Consider the following 22,589-nt stretch of genomic DNA (forward strand, 5'->3'; position numbering starts at 1 on the left):
TAAATACATTAAATTATACTACTTTTTTTAGAGGCCATATTTTAAAGAGTTTGGTTTTTATTAATTTTAAAGAGAATAATTGCCGATTAATGGTAAAAATGTCTAAGTGGTGTAACCAAAATTTTTAGCTTGCTTAAAAAGGTCAAATTGCTTAATAAAAGTATAATAAATGCACCAGAATAGGTTAAAGGTCCCATGGCATGAAAATTTCACTTTATGGAGGTTTTTTAACATTAATATGAGTTCCCCCAGCCTGCCTTTGGTCCCCCAGTGGCTAGAAATGGTGATAGGTGTAAACCGAGCCCTGGGTATCCTGCTCTGCCTTTGAGAAAATGAAAGAGATGAGAGAGAGGCATCATGGTTTTCAAACGAGCAAAGTGGCAGTTGGTCAAGGCCACACCCCCACTCTCCACCTTGACCCCCCCCGCCCTCTCAGAAATGGCACATACTAAGGAAAGCTCATTGTGGGACTGGCTCTAGTGGCTGTAATTCTGCACCAAGGCTGAATTTTGGGAAAGAGACTTCAGATACAGTATTAGGGGACCACTAAGGTCTATATAAAAGAGACTTCAGATACAGTATTAGGGGACCACTAAGGTCTATATAAAAGAGACTTCAGATACAGTATTAGGGGACCACTAAGGCCTATATAAAAGAGACTTCAGATACAGTATTAGGGGACCACTAAGGCCTATATAAAAGAGACTTCAGATACAGTATTAGGGGACCACTAAGGTCTATATAAAAGAGACTTCAGATACAGTATTAGGGGACCACTAAGGTCTATATAAAAGCATCCAAAAAGCACCATGTCATAGGACCTTTAACACGCTCATATTATGCTCATTTTCAGGTTAATAATTGTATTTAGAGGTTGTACCAGAATAGTTTTATATGGTTTAATTTTCAAAAACACCTCATTTTTGTTGTACTACACATTGCCGCAGCTCCTCTTTTCACCCTGTGTGTTGAGCTCTCTGTTTTAGCTACAGAGTGAGACCTCTCACTTCTATTCCATCTTTGTTAGGAGTCGCACATGCGCAATAACTAGGTAAGGACTACTAGCCAGTCAGAAGCAGAGTATGAGGGCGTGCCCTGACAGTACCTAGGTAAGGACTACTAGCCAGTCAGAAGCAGAGTATGAGGGTGTGCCCTGACCGTACCTAGGTAAGGACTACTAGCCAGTCAGAAGCAGAGTATGAGGGCGTGCCCTGACCGTACTTAGGTAAGGACTACTAGCCAGTCAGAAGCAGAGTATGAGGGTGTGCCCTGACCGTACCTAGGTAAGGACTACTAGCCAGTCAGAAGCAGAGTATGAGGGCGTGCCCTGACCGTACTTAGGTAAGGACTACTAGCCAGTCAGAAGCAGAGTATGAGAGTGTGCCCTGACAATACCTAGGTAAGGACTACTAGCCAGTCAGAAGCAGAGTATGAGAGTGTGCCCTGACAATACCTAGGTAAGGACTACTAGCCAGTCAGAAGCAGAGTATGAGGGTGTGCCCTGACCGTACCTAGGTAAGGACTACTAGCCAGTCAGAAGCAGAGTATGAGGGCGTGCCCTGACCGTACCTAGGTAAGGACTACTAGCCAGTCAGAAGCAGAGTATGAGGGTGTGCCCTGACAATACCTAGGTAAGGACTACTAGCCAGTCAGAAGCAGAGTATGAGGGCGTGCCCTGACCGTACCTAGGGAAGGACTACAAGCCAGTCAGAAGCAGAGTATGAGGGTGTGCCCTGACAATACCTAGGTAAGGACTACTAGCCAGTGAGAAGCAGAGTATGAGGGTGTGCAATATTAGTAGCTAGGCGAGCATTATAACATGTGTTACAAAGTGACCACGTTTGTCTCTGAAGTAAAGGCTGGACTACAATAGAGCTGTTTGGAGCAGTTTGTGAACAGTGTTTTCTGTTGGAGATGCTAAGTCCCTTTGGGGTGGACTTTGGGCTTTTTCACTTTGTAAACCTATGACATCCCAAAAAGCAGAATATGCAGCTGTCAGCCGGATTCCCTGAAAGGACCAAGCAGGTCTGCCTTGTTGCACGATCCAAATTGTCTTCAAAACCTGCCATTATCAGAGAGTAACTAGCTAGCTCGAAGGTTGTTGTTGTTTCCTGAAGCAGAGTGTGAGAACAGAAACACACAGAGAGCGGACGTTGATGCGCTGGATGTCAGGCAATTATCCTGGAAATCTACTTCCGTTGCTCCAGACTAATAGATAACAGGAAGTTTACTTGGAAGTTGAAGGTTGAGGTATTTTCTCTTACTGAGTAATTTAAAAAAAGAACCCTGGGAGGCCTACAAGGCAGCTAGTATTGAATCTAATTATTGTTCTGCAGAAACAAAGACAGGAATGTAATTATGTTTGGTTAATACCATCTAGCCCACCAATACAAATCACTTTCATTTATATAAATGAATGATAATTGAAATTGCCTTCATACCCTATTTTGAGAAATGGCAATTGGACATCCAGAAAAAAAGGGGGCAAATGAGCCATAAAAATGCCCTAATTGGCTCTAATCCTGGGGATCAGCTTGGGACATCCTAACTTAACACTGCGAGTTACCACCAAACACTATACCTGCATTGTTACTGCCACTTCATCTGACTGAAAAACAACCTCTTAGGACTCAAACTGGGTCATCACACAGATGCCACAGCGCCAAGACAGTCACCTTTGACTCCCACCCGATGAGTTCATCCCGCGGTAAGCTGTCAGCCGGAGTCTTGGGGACCAAATCGATCATGCAGCATAAAAAAACAGGGAGATACAGTTGATGAAAGAATGAGGACAATAAGGGTGGTAGTTTTGGTGGACGCTCAGATGGGAACAGGGGTTCGCTTGTCTCGCAGTCCACTCGTAGTATCTGGGCCTCACGCCAGATTATCCAAACCTACCAAGAGCACTTTATGGTTTTGTAAATGAGACCTGGAACACAACAACAGATGAAAAAAAACAGATGCTGGATGCTGTGAGCAGCTTCATTAATGCTGTTTTGGAAATGAGCTGGAGTGTTTGTTGTGCTGTCAAAGCAGCGTCCCAGTCATGCCTCATGTCAGAATGGAGCGACTAATGGCACGATGACTACAATGAGAGCCAACACAAAATGCGATTCCCACACAAACAAACTTGTATAACCAAAAACCATAGTTAGTAATTTGGTTTTCGGGCCATCCCAGGCTCAGGGAAATCCTACAAGAGCTACTGTAGCTACGAAGTGGCTCAATTTATAGCCAAGCACAGAAAACAATTAGCAGACGATGCCTTTATAAAAGGAGTGTCTCACTAAAGCAGTCGCAGTAAAAGCAACAAGAGTTTAACAAAAGTCAAGTTTCCATCCAAATTCAGCGCAAATTTGAAAACAGAAAATGCGAAGATTCAAGAGTATAGAACAAAACTCGCTCATTAAAGTAAAAGTCTTATAGCCCAGGACTATATATTTCTTTCTCCATGTGGATGTAAAGCATGCTGGGAAACCAGCGTTGTCCCTGTGTTAACTGTGGATACTGTGATGCACAGCTGGGGCTGAACATTAATGTTATATCAGTTGGAAACAGTGCATTGCAAATGAAGATGTCACCCTTGGGCCCAGAAGCTTTTCATCTGTGGCTCTGATCTTGTGATTGAACAAGTCTGAAAATAAATCGCACTTTGTAAAAGCTATTCTCCCATTGGATATCTCTCTCTCTCTCTCTCTCTCTCATTTTACAATTGCTTTGAAAGGAGCAGGTTTTTTTTTTTAAGTAGAATATGGGAGCTCACGTGAGTGACTCAACCAGTATCCCCCTGGCACAAAAGAAAAAAAACACAATGTTTCTCTGAATAACTATTTCTGCTGCACAAAAAGCAGAAAAAAACAAATGGTATTCTGAGAATGGCATTTTAGTGAATAAACTGTTTTCTATGGATTCAGGCCCCTGGAGCGCAGATAGTGTCAGCCAGCTGTTTGAGCCTCTTAAACAATCACGTTATTGTTGTACAACCAGGCACTTTGGATGAAGGTGCTGATCAAACGGCATGTGTGAGATCACTCTCTTCCTGCTTCTAGGTCTGGAGAGATGGGGGTCTTCTCCGATATCAACACTTAGCACAGCAATATTTGCAAGTATTAATTAGCAGTCAAGTGCCTACCTGTGTGACGTATTTCTATTTACTGCTATCACTGTCCCTAAGTGCAAGCATGTTGAGGTCTTTCCTTTTCAGCAAACTGGGACACGCTTGGTTCGCGAGACCATTCTGTCGTAATAATAAAGTCTTTTCTTGGACACGTGTAGGCTTAAAGTGCATTAATAAGACATGAAATATAATTTTGAATGGTTTCTGCTTGATAACATGGGTGGTGATGGCGCAGTGGATATGACACATGCCTTTGGTGTGGGAGACCGGGGTTCGAATCCCACTGCGATACATCAACCAATGTGTCTCTGAGCAAGACACATAACCCCTAGTTGCTCCAGAGGAGCGTGACCTCTGACATATATAGCAATTGGAAGTCGCTTTGGATAAAAGCGTCAGCTAAATGACATGTAATGTAATAATAACATTTGGAAGAAACGTATTTCTCAAATCATAAAAAAACTAAATCCAAAATGTGCCCTTTTTTATGATTTACTAGTTAACTTCCGGGCCCGGAAAAGTCCTGGTGCTGCACTATGCCCTTGTGCTGGAGTTTTGTAATGTGGCAATTAGGGCTGTAATCTCCCAGTCGACCAGTCAATTTATTGGTCAATACGTTCTGGCTCGACCAAAATTCTGATTGGTCGATTTTTTGCCGTGTTAATTTCTTTCTTTCTTTTTTTTAAATTTTTTTTAAATTTATTTTATTTTATTATTATTTTTTGCCGTGTTAATTGCTAACGGGGTGTTTTCAGAGCACCCCTGTTTCACAGGTAACAGTCTGTCTTCAGAACACCCCCCTTGTTTTCACTTTTTGGATCAGCCCAACCCACTGCAGACAGAATGAAGAAAGTACTAGAAGGCCATGGTCTGGTGGTTTGCTGAATATTTATTTAATCGTGAGCGTTTAATTTATAGTCAGTCCTCCTCTACCATGTCAAAGACATCGGCAGTGTGGCAGCATTTTACAAAAATAGATAATGGAAAAAAAGTCAAATGCAAAGTTTGCAAGCAACAGTTTGCATATCACAGCTCACCTACAAACATGGCATATCACCTAAAAACGGTAAGCTAACTTGTCTGCGTTAGGTTGCCCCATCTGTTTTGAGTAGGCTATATGAACATATCAGAATTGGCATATTCTAATGTTTTAGTCTAATAATCGTTTTATAACTGCAGGCGCACCCGCCCGCAACTACGGTAGCATCCCCCAGGGTTAGCCGCGAAGCTGAGCTCCTATGTTCAGCCTCGCTCTGTGCGAGGACATGCACAGAGCTGCTGAAATTATAGTGTCTGTCAGTTATTATAACATATGACAAAAACAATTGTCTTATTGTATATTATTGTATAGTATTATGTTGCATATTCCTCAACAGTTCTTGTGCTGATATCACTAGTTGACATAGTACTATTTTCGGAAATCATAGGCTATGATATTGCGCAGGTGCACGTGATGCAACGCTGTCAGAGCTGACAGACTCGAGTGTGTCATTTCAGTGCAGTCCTAAAATAGATTTAGATTAATTAGCTGCGCAGTCCTTGGTAGCCTTGTCCGCCTAAATGAATTATAAATAAACATAAAAAACTAGTAGGCTATTTGCAGTATATTAAATCGTTTTTTAACCTAATTATTAGGTTTTTTTAACCTAATAATTACATACTGCAAATAGCCTACTAGTTTTTTATGTTTATTTATAATTCATTTAGGCGGACAAGGCTACCAAGTACTGCGCAGCTAATTAATCTAAATCTATTTTAGGACTCTGTGGATCAGATCAGCATTAAACAAGAATCGTGATTCATATTTGAACAGATTTCTTTCCCCCACCCTTATGTATTAGGGGAAGTGTGCACTAAGGCCACGTCCACACATACCAAAACAATCTTTTTTTTCCCCGTCTTTCCTGGAACCGTGTAAAACAATGTGCGTCCCAACGGATTTGTAAAAGACAACACGGTACTTCATATTCCAGGCCTATAGGTGGCACTGTTCCTGCTACAGAAATTCACCAGAAACGGAGGAGAGCATAGTCTTCAGTCACTCCTGATCTTAACATGCTAGACTATAATAACGTTCACCACCGCTCATTTTATAAAGGCCGCCGCAAGAAAACGTGTCTTTGTTTACATTGTATAATGTGCTGTTGGATTGCTTTTTATTTTGCAATTCTGTCTGCCATCGGACATGATTGGAGCGCGCTAGCTAGCAGAGCTAACGTTAGCATGCTAACGCTGCTAGCTAACATCGGCAGTCAAACAAACATCAATGATCCAATGTCTTTTTGATAATCTACACGTTTTTCTTGCGGTAGCCTTTCTACAATAAGCCGTGCTACAAGTTACTATAATCCGTTCAAGGAGTTGATAAGCAGACAGATTAGCTAGCTAGTTGATAAGTTGTCTACTTCCACTTTATAAACAGCTAACCATAGCAGCCAACATTAACGTTACGTCCCTGCTGGAGCGTCAGCTACTTTAGCGATGTTTAACGTTAGCTACATAACGTTAGAGGTCGAGGGGTCTGGCGATGACATCATCAATACGCACGTATGTGGTTTCGCTGTCCAAACGAAGCCAAAAGGGAGCCGTTTTCAAATTTTTTTCACCCTGGAACCAGATTTCAAAAAAGTGCATTTTCAGGCAGTGCGTTTACAGGATTCCTTTGGACGATTGGCCCAAACGATGCAAAACGTGTGTTTGCATCAAAAAACGTCTCCGTGTGGATGGCCCCTAAGTGTCGGTCAAGTACAGTGGGTTGGCATTTTGCAGGAGTGTGACACACTTGCCTACTGCCATGGTGATTGAATATGCACTTAAGAGCTCAAGACCGCTTGTGTGGGTTTTGGGACAGACTTACATATAAACCTCTTTCACACATGCACTGCATACCTGAAATTAGCCATGACATTACCCGGCGGAGCTGTATGTGAGAACGCAAATGTCCGAATCATCAATCTTTACGCTGCCAGCTCCTTAGTTCAAAGTCTGTGTAATCTCCGACTGAGCACAAAGTGTGAGAATTCACAGCAAGTGAGTGGGCGTGTTGATGACGTTTCCATGTGTGAAGAAGAAGGGTGATTTACACGGAGATGGAAACAGAAATGTCTGACTGGAGTGACGGCGAGAGTCGGGAACTTCTGTCGGTAAAGGTTGACACCGAAACGGCTCAAGGAACCTGCAAGAGACTCGGTTGTTTCAAACCAAATTACGAACCAGCACAGTGACGCGGTATTATCCACGTCATGTCCTGCCTCCTACACTTTCTACTAGGGGTGCACCGACCCGATATTGACAAAATAGCTGGATGAAAAATTAACAGATCCACGGTCCCATGCAGTTTTGTTATTTTTTTTTCCCCCTCTGTCGCACGTGTGTCGCATGCTAGAAGAGTTGAGTGTACAAATAAATAAGAATCCAATACATTACATCTATGTTATTTTGTCTTAGTTAGGAAAGGAATGTTTAGTTAGGAAAGTCTGGTGTCTTTAGTCTCTTCCACATGGTGGAAGGAAGGTATAAGGTGCAAAAGGTATACAGTTTATTATTAATTCAACAACAGTATCGGATCAGTATCGGGTATCGACAGATACACAAAGCCCAGGCATCGGTATCGGGACTGAAAAAGTTGGATCGGTGCATCCCTACTTTCTACCCAGCACCACCCCTTCGTCTAAACCAAACTGAGTATTACCGGTTAAGTAAGAATGCATCTGACGCAAACAATCTCTTGTTGTGCGTTACACGTGTGAAAGGGACACAATGTCAGGACCTGATCTGTCGGACATTGTCCGGAATTCATATGTGAAAACAGCTTTAATTTGCAACACTTCCATACCAACACACTGGTACTCCCTTGCAGTACATGCACCCAATATGCAACAACAACCTGAACTCTTTCAGACGGATGCATCGAAGGAAAGCACAATAGAGCAAAGCCAGAGGAGAGGGGGCAATCAGATGATGGCCTGGGTTAAACAGGAAGTGGCTCCATTAGCAGGCCATTAGAGCTGGTTGTTGGTAATTGCGTGTGGGTTTAGGACAGCATGGATGAGGACAAAGAATATGCCTTTAAGTCTATCATTAGACTCACCGTGCTCCAAAGCTTTCTGACTGACAGGGTGACAAACCTTACTGAGAAAAAAAAGGCCAGATGGGGCAAACACTTTGTCTTGTGACGGACAAATTGTTCAACATCCAGGTAAATAGCATGGCCATTAGAGAGCAAATGCTTATTTTCAAAGGCTGTAGAATATACTCTATATATAACTTTAATAGTTTTTCGAAGCCTGAGTGCCGCTGTGCCTCAGAGGGAGCTCTAGCCTGCCATCCCATTTCTAAAAACTAAAGAAAAGACTGATTAGATCGAAATTAGATTCAAGCTGATGACACATCTCCTCGGGCTTTTATGTAGGTTAATGCATTCTTTGCCTCTAGGTCTGTCGTGTACTCACATGTCCATGTAGGGCTTGCAACAAAATGTATTTTTGCCGAATTTAAAAAAAAAAAAAAAAAGGACTCTATAATTTAGGATGAGGGGAGACTTTGCAGTTCATGTGCAGTGGTTCTGAAAGGGTTGAACACCCACTGGCCTATGAAGGCATTTACAGTAGCTGAGTGCATGGATACAACGTATTTTTCTTATCACGGATAAATTAATTTGACAAAATATTTGCCGTGCTATAAGCCAAATGATGAAAAACTGCGTGTGAAAGAACATTTTTCAATTAAATCACAACTTTCTGGAAACACAAATGAACTTTAGAAAGCTGAACTTGTAATTTCATGGTGTATCATAGACTATGCTCATCCTGCATTCTTTCTTTTGAAATTTCTGAATTAACACAAACATATGAGTTCACTTATCAATTCAATATGAACTTACCAACCATCTATGGTTATGAAATTCCTCTTAGTTTTTGCAACACTGGGGAATCCCACCTCCTCCCTCCCAACCAAGCTGCCGAAGTTGCTCCTATTTGTTGTGGCTTTCACATGAGAACCATGTGCCTAAAAGCACAAATACTCCTGTGGAGCTCTTAAAGTGGGGGTGGGTGTAGCGCTGCAATAATTAGTATACAAATCGGTTATCTGATCGACAGAAAATGAATTGCAATTATTATTAATATTATTATTATTATTGTTGTTACAGTAAAGTGCTGCGATTTTATGAACTTACCAGACTGTTCTAGCTGTCCTATTATTTGCCTTTATTCACTTAGTCATTACATCCAGGGTACTGATGATTATTTATCAAAAAATCTCATTGTGTAAATATTTTGTGAAAGCACCAATAGTCACCCCTACAATATCGTTGCAATATCGATACAAAAGGTATTTGGTCCAACATATTGTGATATTTGATTTTCTGCATATCGCCTAGCTCTATTGGCAACTATTGCGATAAGTCACGTTTTAAGTTTAAAACTCTAACGTGAGGTTTTGATGCCTTCTTTGTCAGATATGACCGTAAACTCAAAATATATTCTAGTTTTGGACTTGAGTTGGTCAGACAAATTAAGACATTATAAGACAACTACTTAGTCCGTGGGAACATTTTATGGGCATTTCTCATTATTTTCTGGCATTTTGTAGACAAGACTAATAAAAAAAAAAAAAAAACACTCCTCTGATTAGGCGTTAAAGAAAGCAGTCGTAAAATACAGCACTAGGTGGGTGAAGAAATTCGATTCACATACATGTAAGAATCATGATTTTCATCTCAATTTCAGGAGAATCACCCAGTTCAACTTATTCATATTTTTTTTACAGGGTACGCTCTGTGAAAAACAAACTGGGGGGGGGGGGATGTTTTTGATTATGCACAACAAAACAAAACATACAAGAATTAAATCCAATACCATTCTAAAACCATGGATAGTGCCACTCGGTCAGGCAAGCCAAAACACTTGTTTTTTCAAACTTCAATATTCAATGGAAAATAATCTCAAAATGGAATAGCACAACGTGGTACCAACATAAAACACAGCTCTTTCAAGCTGGGGAGCGGAGTTCACTTCCCGGCGAAAACAAAATATTTTCACCCAGCAAGCTTGTTTGTTCCTCGGGAGGGTTTTAATCCAAACCACAATCTTTTTCCTAAACTTAACTAGTGGTTATGGTGCCTAAACTTAACTGTCGTTGCAGCTAAACTCCACTACCATGGCCCCTGAAGGGAGCGTCATCTGGCGGTGCCTGTAGCCAGCTCGCAGTCACCTACTGGTGGCTAAACACATCTACCAACTGCCGCTGAAACGACGGAGCGCTGACGGAGCACTGTAGCCGGCGTCCCGGAGCTCTTGTAGTGCTAAATACAACCAGCAGCTTCCGCTGGGATTTTATCGTTCTATAGCACTATAGACTGTTCATGTTACAGCGCTTTACTTCGTTTAAAATACCTTTATCAGGTGTATAATGGTCTATTGGTGAAGTAGCATTGCTCACTTTAAGGGGGGGGGGGGGTGTACATTTCGTCCCCACCTGGGGTAATAAAAATTCAGCAGAGACAGGGATATATAGAACAGTAAAAATTGCACCCTGTTTATATTTATCATTACCTTCGGGGGTCACGCTCCGGTGCACACAGCCCTATGCAAATTACATGGCATGTAGATTGATGTCAGTAATGTGGAACTAAGCATGGGTTCCGCCCGGAAACTTAGGACTGTTGGTCAGACAAAAAAACGATAGCAACATGCAGCACAACAAGCTGATTGGCATGCAAGTCAGTCACACTGAGGCGAGCGAGGAAACACATACAGTAGAACCAAGATGTGCCAATCAACACCAGTCCCAATGCATACGTTTTTTTCAACATTCTATTATTAAATATCTCAAATTTATAGCATAAGAGAGGCTTTTCAGTTTTATTTATTTATTGTAACTGTTTCCCTTATGGGTGTGTGTGTGTGTGTGTGTGTGTGTGTGTCTTAAAAAGAGCTTTAAGCTTTAGTTAGTTTTACTTCCTTTTTTCAGATTCAATAAAACAGACTCAATACCCGATTCAGATTTGATGAAATACTATCGAATCCCAACCCTACCAAACTACAATTATTATAACTATTTATTTCAACCTGCAGCATCACTCTCATACACTTTCCAGTTCATCTCTCTGCTCTGTGTTTATTACACACATCAGAACCGTGCCATCACATCCTTCCTCAGTGCCGAGGTCAGGACTGTTCTGCTGAACTGAGAGCCAATATGACCGTACCTTAACCCCACTGATATCAGCCACTCGTTCCACTTTCTCTTTGTTGAGCCAATCCTAGTGCGCCTTAGAGGGGCAGTTAGCGCGGTCAGTGACTCTAAGTCTACATGACTATGATGATGCATTGATTTCTGCACAAAGCACCACCCGCCACCAACACTACAGAAGTGCCTTGATAGAACTGCAAGAAAGTGAGTGCACTCAGATTTGTAATACTCCAATATAACCGGCACGCCGTGTGGTGCATTTCCATGCAGCTTTCGGTGTTGCATGTGAACAAATGAGGACAGTGAACACAGCCATGGGAGGTACTGAACATGTGTTGTACATTTGCATCAAGGGAACTCGCGCGTGTGAAACTAATTTGGGGTGGGTGTGACAAACGAGTCAAATTACATTAGATCCACCATCATGTCACAATATGTGCAGTCGCATCACATCAGAGCGTCAAGAGCGTCCGTCTGCGACTCCCACCGCGGCTAATCTCCTCGCTCTGCTTTCCCCACCTTCAGTCGGCAGGGGTAATAAGGCCATGCTACCATTATCCATTGTCTGAACACTTCTCTAACAGCAGGGGAGGCACCACTTTACAGTCACACACTCACGCACTTCTTGCACGGCACTGATCCTAATTCAAAGACAGTGGGTAGAGATAGGAATCCTTTGCTGCTCGTATAACAAATTTAGAACAGTCAAAATTGTATTTATACACAGTCAATTTATAATGATGGGGTGTTTGGAAACCATTGCATACATAAAGAGAAGGTTAACATAACACAGAACCAATAAATAAACAGCAAAAAGGGAGAAAACATGCCATGCCATCAGAAAAAATGAAATCAAAGAACGAGGTCAGATAATAACAAATAAGGATATGATAACAGTGTAATAATTAAAATGATAAAACCATAAAATATGTAGTAAATTGTAGTAATGTAGTATGAAGTGTTGTATGTAATCACTCGTCATATCACAAGTATCCATTTATATCATCCATCAATATCACTTTAAAGGTCTTCTTTATGAGTCCATGTATTCTGAATTCTGTTGTTTAACATTCTGTGATTGTTTTATGTGTGTACTGTGTATTGCAACTGTATATTATATATTAATTACCAGGTTCAGTCATTTTTATGTGTGTTGTAATTTTATATGGCATGTAATTGGGGCGTCATTGGAAATGCTCTCAATTGGCCCTCCATGAATAAATAAAGGTGATACTTTAGTGTTTAGGTATATGCGCGTATTGTTGAAGAAATAGACTTGAAGCACAAAGCCTGATTCATGGTTCAGCATCACATTACCCCCTCCATGATTGCCCCCCCTACTCATTTCCGGGTTCTCCTTCTCCGTGAATAAAATGAAATCAAGGAGAGGGTTAACTTTTCCTGCTACAGCTTTCCCACCGTGTTCAGCCTACGGTCTACTATAAAATCGCCGTTAAATAAAGGCATCAGGTCGTGATTACGCCCGCGGGGGAGTCTATCGGCTATTTTTAGCAGGTTTACCCATGTTTGAAAAGACCCACGCGCTAATTTGGGTGGAGACGGGATATAAGTGGTCACCGCAATCAGCAATGAAGAGGAACGGAAGAGAACCGACCTGGTGCTCTGAAGACGGAGGCCAGTCTTGCTCGTTGACGCCCAACATCAGATGGCGGAGCGTCGTCGTTGAAACAGATGTTCCGGCGCCACTCCGAAAAATCTGAAACAATATGAACATTTTTTTACTTTTTTTTTTTTTAGATTCATTTTTTTTAAAATGTGGCATCAAAAATGTAATTTTTTAAAACATGTTTTAGTCAATAAAGAAGCCTGTTTAATTCTGAACTACAAAGTCTGCACAGCTGCTTATTAACTCTTTCTCTATATTAAAATCACGTGAAGCTGGAGAATATATAGGACAGCACAGTGTATATGTGTGTGTGTGTGTGTGTGTGTGTGTGTGTGTGTGTGCTTAATCTACTAACTAGTGAAACGGAGGGTGTTAACGATGGAGCGTAAGTGACAAGGCACGCGAAGCAGCTGGCCCGTGGCAAATCCCGCAGCAGGGACTAAAAAAAAAAAAAAAACGTCGAAATTGCTCAACAAACATCACTTTGACCCAGAGCTGAACTTCACCGTCAGGCTACGTGTTACTTCCCCTCCACTTGCGTCCTATGTGGAGTCTAGCCTGGCCGTAGGCTGCCATTTCCTCCTCACACTGATTCATCATCACGCAGAAAACACTCGCCTGGATTCAGAGGCTAAACAAATTCATTGTAAAGATCGTTATGAACGAAATAAATACTGTTAGGGGTGGGGGCTTTTTTGCGACGATTTTTAAAATCGATTATTCCCCCCCAGAATCGATTTTTATGAATTCATTTTTTACCAATGATTGACCTAAATCTTTTCTGTTGATACAGTACCGCTGACGGCAACTACAGGCGTATCCGTTGACAGCAAAACAGACGGAAAGCAGAAAATGCAGAAATTCCATGCTCTGTAATTTCTTTACAGGTTAAATGAATGTCAGACTGACTGACTGAGTGACATGTGATGCTCAATCTTTTTAGAAAACAATTCAGTTTTTAGAAATGTCATTATATATTGTCTCTACAAGTGTATTATCAACGTTTGCTTCTGTTAAAGAAGGAAAAGAAAATCGCAATACTCAATCGAGAATCGCAATAAATGAAAACCGCAACACAAACGCATACCGTCCCAGCCCCAATTACCGTCTTCTGAGCTGAATGCCTTCTAATTACGTGAACGTCTTAGCATAAGCAGGACATCAACACTCAAGTGTGAGATACTCTGAATCAACGTTCTTGACATTTACCGCGCAGTCAGTGGCTCCCTTGTTTCTGTCTCCTATCTTGATCTTAAGTCCTTGCACAGGGTCTCTCCCCCACCATTCACCATCTCCCTCAGATGTTGCGAACAGCAGGACGCCAGGAAAAATACTCTTTTCAAAAGTCATGGGGTGAGCTTTACCGTACGAGACCGCTGAAACCCGCTGAGGGGGAAAGGCCTCGAACTCTCTGCAGAGGTTCATTCTGAGCAGGGAGTCCGTTCCTTTTAATGTAATCCCTGCACCACTTCCTGTTGTGGCCACTCCTGACGCCAGTAATGGTTCCTTTCTCTCTGTGTGTGTGTGTGTGTGTGTGTGTGTGTGTGTGTGTGTGTGTGTGTGTGTGTGTGTGTGTGTGTGTGTGTGTGGCATACTACTGTGGAAAGCACCTCTCTGAAAACATTTGGGTATTTGTGTCAGCGAGAATCCTCTCTGGTGGTGCAAGAGCCTTTTATAAAGTTTTTCTCTCATCCCACTGAAGCAGTATTTTTTTGTCCCTCTCTTTTTAATCCATTGAAACAATACAAGCCCCTTGAGAGATGCTACTGAAAGAAAGAAAGAGACAGCAACAGAGATGGAGAGAGGGAGGGAGGGAGGGAGGGGAAACAGAACAGAGACTGCCACAGCGAACACAGCGACAGCAACCATGCCGTCACCAACGGATGATGCCGTGCCCCCTTTGGGCCAATCAGACTCATTTGAAGAATGGTGGTGTGCACCAGTGTGATGGCTGCACCTGCTGCCACACAACTGACAGTAACTCACAACCACCGAGATGTGTTTAGACAAGATCTAAATCAGCGCCGTCTGGAATGGCAAGTGGATGAACACATAAATGATTGACGTAATGGCCCCCCCCCCCGTCCCTTTGGGCCAAATCACTGGAATTTAAAAACGCATGGAAACACATTGATGGGATGCATCATTTCCTCGAGGTTTGAGCTAATTGGATCAGCTAATTTGTGCGAGATATCAAGTGTGACACGTGGACAAACAATTGTAAAGATTAGTGTGAAGTGTTAATGCTGAAAACACTGCCTCCCCCTGGTTTAGTTAAAATCACATTGGTGATGTCGGCAGTACCACGGGTCACAAACGTACCAAACCCAAAGGCATGATTCTAATTGTGTTTCGTTCTTAGTTCTTACCATAGACTGTATATAAAGATGGACGACGCGTCTCCACTTCCTCCCACCGTGCAAAAGTGAAGCCAAAATGTCCCGGATACGGGCACTGCCCTGTTGTAATTTTAGAGCGAGACTCTGGGCAGTAGTGACGGGGCAATGGAGATATGGTATCGAAGTCCTGCCCAAACAGTACACCCACCCGACCAATCACGAGTCAATCACGATGTTTTACCCCGTTTTTATAGCATCAAATAACTAATAAAAACCAAACTTATCAGAAAAATTAAGACTCGAACACACATCGGCCTGATTATAACTACCTAAAATGACAGAAACCATATTTTGGAAGAATTTATTTGTTGTGTACTTTTTTTAGTTTGACCAATGTCCCATCGCTAACATGGAGGGGGCGGTGTTTATGACCTATTCTGCAGCCAGCCACCAGGGGGCGATCCAGATGTTTTGGCTTCACTTGTACAGTCTATGTATCAACCCCCGATAAAGATGCCATGACACGACAGCTCCCCAAAACGAAGAACACATCTCAAACCCGCCCACTGGTGGCTGGCTCCAAAATAGCTTTTTAGGTAGTTCTTATCACACTTATGTTTGTTGTGATAATTCATTTCATTTTTGTTCAGTTATTTGCTGCTATAAAAAGGGTGTGTGACGTCACGATTGAAAGCTGTGATTGTGCTCGCGTGTAAGTCGGTGTAGGGGTGTAAACCACGGTTCGGATTACAGTTTTGAGTCGCATATGGGATCAATTTTCGGATCAGCACATTCACATTCGATTCATGCTTTCCATTTATTACTTAAAGAACTATCATTAAAAAAAAAACTGTGTTCAAGCCAGGGAGCGGAGTTTGCTTTCCTGGGGAAAACAAAGGACTTTCACCCTGGAAATGTGTGTTCCTTGGGAGTGTTTTAATCCAAACCATGATCTTTTTCCTAAACCTAACTAGTCGTTTTGGTGCCTAAACTGAACTGTCGTCATCGCATAATGCTCACTTTTTAATCGCCTAAACTTAACTGATGTCCGCCGAAACGACCGGCAGCTCGCAGTGCCCTGTACCTGGCTCAGAGCCCCCTGTTGTTGGGTAACTCAACTATCGCTGATACGACAGAGATCTGTAGCCGGCGTCGCGGCTTTTCAAGTTATTCCGCTCCTCCAGTAGCCATGACCGTCTCTATCAACTGCTTTTAACATGCTCCGTTCAAAAAAAATTGCGTTGCCTGTATCTTTTCACGGCAACCCTCCATAGAGCCTACTTTAAGTAACAACGATACAAAAAAAAAAAAATATTCACACTATTATTATGGTTAAACTTTGCAATTAATCCGCGGTTCACATGCATTCCAAATCGTGGTTGTTGATCCGTACGGCCCATGGATCAACGATGGTCCGTTACACCACTAGTCGGGTGGGTGTATGAGCAGGAATTTCTATACCGCATAAATCCATGCAAAGCCAATAAAATAAAAGAACCAATAGGACGGGGTTTTAGAGTGCTAGTGTATTTAGATACCGGAATATTTGATCAAAGAATGAGTGAACACGATTATGAATCTGACCAGACATTTTGTACTTGACGTTTTTCAATATTGTGAACATACTGTACAGTGGTACCAAAACAGTAAGATTTAAAGCTGCACTAATTACATTTTTTAATCACCAATGTGTAATGTGTGTGTAGCACATAGTGAGAAACCCACAGAGAGTTATCACTGACTCTGCAGTTGTTTTATCAGGTTGTAGCTCATTGTTTTACTGCCCCTTAACTTTAATGTTGTCATTCAAATTCAAGTAGCCAAACAATCTATAATTGCATTGACTACAAGAGGTAGAGAGCTAGGCGCAATGCTGATACCAGGGTTTATGTTTTCCAAGACAAATTCCAGTCTTCTCTGCTTTATTCCAGACCTTAATACCTTTTAGGGCTGTCCTCGACTAAAGAAATTCTTAGTCGACTAACACTTATATGATTTTGTCGATTAATCGATTAGTTGATGTAATCGACAGAGCTGTGCTCTTTGAGAGGTGATTAAGACTAGAAAAGCACAATATAAATGTAGTTAATGAACCATCTGTAAAACTGAGTTTCTCCACAATTAATCCTGCAAAAGCACCACTTTAAATCTTGTGCTTACCAGAAATGTGGTCATAATTTTCTTGGAAATGACTAATTAAGCACGAATAAGCATAAAAAATGACTCATCAACTAAAGAAATCTTAGTCGACTAAGACCAAAACAACCGATTAGTCGACTAATCGACTAAGAAGTGGCAGCCCTAATACCTTTAGGTCCTTGGCCAGTTTTTAAGATAATAGCTTTGTTTAAATCCCCTTCATATTATCCTGCTTTATCCCACATTACCGACAGACACAGTGGACACCATTGTGGGGTACAGAGCCCCCTACATTCATTTAAATCAGGGATGTCAAACATTTGGCCCGTGGGCCAGAACCGGCCCACCAAAGGGTCCAATCAGGCCCACTGAATGACTTTGCAAAGTGTGAAAACTGCAGAGAAGTAATTCATTCCAATTCCAAATTTACCACTTTAATCTCAGAGAATATCAGAGTTCTTTTTCCGTAAATTTACGTCTTTAAATCTTAAAAATTCTGAGTTTTTTCCTTGGAATATTACCCCCCTCTCTCCTGGGTCCGTAACATTATTTTTTTCCTACAATGGCCTTCGAACACTGTCGCAGCAGAAGCAACTTGCGTTCGCCAACATCAAGCTGACAAGAAACCTTGTGGCAGATCAAGTTTCTGATCTTTCTGGAGCCGTTACTGGTCCGGCCCACTTGAGATCAAATTAGGGGGATGTGGCCCATGAACAAAAAGAGTGTTGAGTTGAGTTTGACAGCCCTGATCTAAATGGTTTAGAACTATACTGAGTAGGATAAATAAACTTTTTTTTCTACAAATCAGTTTTATTTTTTCATTTAGCAAAGGAAGTCACATTTCAACCAGTGGAAATCTCTCTGCCTAAAAACAGTCTTGTTATTGTTGTTATGAATATTTTAGTGCGTGTTCCATTTGCTCTAGTTGTTGAACTTGTTGTGGCTGTCAGGGTATGCAGGAAAATAACAGAAACAAAAATGGTGGAAATCCGTGTCCGCACAACATGTCATGGCAACCTTCAGTCTTGACTAAAGTGGTGGACTGACTAACCGACGGACAGGGCGGCATTGCCATAAATAGAGCCAAAAATTAAAAACACAGCAAAAACTAAAATATGCAAACCATTTGAAAACACAGAGAGCATGTACAGCTTCACAGATCGCTCAGCCTCAGGACAGAGCACTGGAAATAAAAAGCATTCAAGACAAGCTTCTGATGCAGGACAAACAGTCTGCCTCAAGGAGAAACTGTTCCACTTTGTATCTTTAATAGAGTGTGAAATAAGCACTCATTTTATTCTTTAGTTCCTGGTCAAACCACAAAACCCTAACAATTTAGAAATTTCCACAAACACATGTATTTGCACTAAAACACTCCTGTGCCGGTATCACATGTACTGTAGTTGTGCAGCAGATGAAATTATCAATTGCCAAAATGTATGTTGATTAGGGGTGGGAATCTCTTGACACCTCACGATTCGATTCCGATTCAGTGGCCAACGATTCGATTCTAAACCGATTATCGATGCAACAATTTTTTAATGTACATTTCCATGCGTAATTTAAAAAAATATACATATAAATCTGAGTTTGCTACTCAGAGTTTGCTAATCACTTCCTAGACAAAGCTTAGATTTTGACATATACAATATTTGTCACACACAAGTTTTAATGAAATGTTTTGTCTACTGAGGTTTTTGTTTGGTAGTCGTTCCATGCTGAAGTCTTAAACGTGCTTGTGAAAGTCCCCTTCGCTCTCAGTGATCTTCCATGTCAGAGGCTCAGTCATGTTTAAAGGTGGAGAAGTGGCTTCTTAGAACATGAAACATGAGGTGGTCAGATGTCATGTGATAAAGTAGATGAACAGCCTATATGTGTTTTGCCTAATTATTTTATGTATGTCTTATTAGATCATGTGTATATATACAAAAAAATGTTTTTCCTTTTGGCCATTTTTGTGTGTTTTTTTCCGCCTAAACTCTAAGTTGTTGTCCATTATCCCATCCTCTTTCAGTCACTCTGTTTTCTGATTTGTACTTGTCTGGAGACAGTAACTTTTAAATAAAAATCAACACATTAAAAAAAAAAAAAAAAAAGATCTTAAATAAAATAAATAATCGATTATTAACTTATCAGAATCGATAATTGAATCGTTCTAGAGATAATCGCGATGCATCTAAGAATCGATTATTTTTCCCACCCCTAATGTTGATGCGTAGATTCTCATTTGTGCATTCAGATAGTATTGTAAGGTGTGAGCATGAATGTATAGTTTTTAGCGGATTTTTACATATTTTATGTGACTTACTGACTCACTAACCCTAACCTGATAGAAGCAGGAGAGCTTTATATGTAGTCTGTGTGTGTGTGTGTGTGTGTGTGTGTGTGTGTGTGTGTGTGTGTGTGTGTTGCAGGCAGAGCTGTGTGTAAATGAGTGCGATTTGGCCACCGGATGTCTTGTAGCAGACAGGAAATTGCGGTGGCCGACAGGGGCAAACGCCCTGCAACTTAATAAAACACACGCAAACAGACAAAACAAGCAAATTCATTCAACATCTTCATTAATTTGACAACACGTGCGCAGCTTTTAGCTTTTGTTCTTGCATCGTTTCTGTTTTCGGAGTTTGTGTGCTTCTCTTTTTGCATCAGTTCTGTATTTGCAGCGCGTTTGTGTATTTGGTTGTGTTGTGTGTATTTGCAGCGCGTTTGTGTATTTGGTTGTGTTGTGTGTATTTGCAGCGGGTTTGCTAAATGCTGCGCGTGTGTTGTCCACTTTATGAAGAGGTTTTCTTAATTTGCTTGTGTTTTGTCTATTTTTGGCTTGTGTTTCATTAAGTTGCAGTGCGTTTGCCCCTGTCGGCCACCGTAGAATGCATTGGGAGATGGAATAACTAACTTTTGGGGTAAAAGGGTATGGACTTCTCTGGGGAAAAAATCCAAATAGTCTTTTTTTTTCTGTTAGCTGGGCCTGGGATGACAATTTCTTCTTCTTTCAGGTTGTCCTGACAGAAATTAGGTCTATAACTTGATTGTGCATAACAGGGTTGAGGTTACACAAGCATTATTACACAAGTAAACCAGGCAACTCAAAACTTTGGGGGAAAATGGCTTAGGCCCCAGAGGGTTAATACTAATTCAATAGAGGCTGTATTTAATAAAGACGTTCCTTCCTTCACAGAAAAGAACATTCCAAAGATGCTAGCACCAAAGGAGAAGCCCCGAGGCGCTGTACATCCACCAGGTGGTAACGTCTCTCTTTCTCTATCTGACAATCCTCTCAAACTTTACAGAAGCAATCAATGTGTATTGCAATCAATGTGTATTGTGTATACACAACAGACTCAAGCTATTTAAGTATGCAAATGACATGGCCTTGGTGGCCAACCTCACTGATGACGACTCCATCCACTTACAAGCAGTATGTCAACACAATGGCACTTTGGTTCAAGAGAAGCTCACTGGAGCTTAACGTCACCATGACCAAGGAACTGTGTTGCCATAGGGGCCGACGGTTGATACCCCTCATCCACCATCCACACCATTGAGACTGGAAGGGCAAGGAGTGGAACAGGTTGAAAGTTTCACGTACCTCGGTACTTTGACCACCGTCACACCACAGCCAAAGTCCGCATATTCATGCGGAGGCCGCATTTTTTCAAATACGCCGCACGAATTGCCGATTTCCGTGCAAAATATGCGGGGCTTGCATGATTTCATAATCCCCGCATTTTCGTTGCAAAAAAGCCACATATATCTTTGCAGAAAGTTGAAAAATGTTGCATTTACTTCACACGAGAGCAGCCATTTTCCCCTGTTGCCATGGGAACGTTATGAAGTGACGCAATTACGCGACGTGAACATCATCGAAAAGCTGCAAACCCCGCGATGAAGCCACGATGAAACCGCAGTTTTTGCAAGTTCCCGCAATTTCATCGCATAAAATTGCATAAATATCCCACGTATTCCAGCGCATTTTTTTTAAGAAAACGTGACGCATAATCAAGGATTTTTGCCCGCAACAATCACAAAAAAAACTCATCGCATTCATTCGCATTTTTCTGGAAGGACTGACCTTCACCCTGCATGTTGACACAATTTACAAACAGGCCCAACAGCGCATGTGTCTCCTCAGAAGGCTTAAAGGATTTGAAGTGAGACAGGACATTCTATCCAGAGTATACCAGTCACTGATAGAGTCGGTCATCGCTTTCAACATCACATCTTGGTACAGCTTCCTACCAAACAAATGTAAGAGAAAGCTGGTTAGGATAGCCAGGCAAGCCGTTAAGATCATAGGCATTCCACAAAAACAGCCATCTGATCTTTATATACAAGCAGTGGAAAGAAAATCCAACTTCATCATCCAGGATGCCTCCCACCTCCTCCACCATAGATTTGAGCTATTAGCATCAGGAAGAAGGTTCAGAGTGCCTCCGGCTAAAAAGTCATTATACAACTAATCCTTCATTCCCAATGCAATACATATACAAAACTCATGCTACCGACAACATCACACACACTCTGCCTTCAATCAAAAGAACATTTTCTATCATGGCAACATATTAGACAATAAAGCTTTTTGAATCTTGAATCGTGTATCTCTTTCCCATCCCATTCTTATTTTTGCCTCTCGTTCTCTCTCATTTACCTTATAGTCACGTATAGGCCTGCGACTAACACTTCTAGTCATTAGTGGTTCATCTGTCGGCTATCTTCAAGAGATTAAATCGATTGGTTGGTCTATAAAATGTCAGCAAAAAGGGGAAGAATAGCGGTCATAATTAGCCGGAGCCCAGGGAGATGTCTCTTCAAATGTCTTGTTTTGTCCAACCAACCGTCCAAAACCCAAAAGACATTCCACTTCGATTGATATAAAACAAGAGAAAAGCAGCGAATCCTCACATTTGATTTAAGTTAGCACCACCAAACGCTCATCAATTTTCCCTGACAAATGACTTTTAAATGTGAGAGAAATGCAAAAAGTAGCGCTGATTAATCGTCCTTGATCCATTGAAGCTGGAGCACGGAACTTTTGTCTCCCCACTCGTGCAGTGAGAGTAATTACACACACACAGACGTTAACTCCCCACAGAAAACTGAAAAAGGCCAGCTGGCTGGAGGGCTCCGACAGAGGACATGTGAGTGCAGCCCTACTCTCAGACAGATGTACTGT

The 22,589-nt window shown here is 41.6% G+C and overlaps 1 protein-coding gene across 2 annotated transcripts in view; it reads right to left on the reverse strand.

Annotated features, from left to right (window-relative positions):
• LOC116052925 (thyroid hormone receptor alpha) overlaps window positions 1-22,589 on the reverse strand; it is a 106,818-nt gene that overhangs the window by 79,505 nt on the left and 4,724 nt on the right. For both annotated transcript variants that reach the window (XM_031303767.2, XM_031303768.2), the window contains exon 3: window positions 12,927-13,028. The gene's annotated coding sequence lies outside the window, so the exon portion shown is untranslated. The remainder of the gene's footprint in view (window positions 1-12,926; window positions 13,029-22,589) is intronic.

The sequence above is a fragment of the Sander lucioperca genome, chromosome 17 (assembly GCF_008315115.2).
Source record: "Sander lucioperca isolate FBNREF2018 chromosome 17, SLUC_FBN_1.2, whole genome shotgun sequence".
NCBI classification, from domain to species: domain Eukaryota; kingdom Metazoa; phylum Chordata; class Actinopteri; order Perciformes; family Percidae; genus Sander; species Sander lucioperca.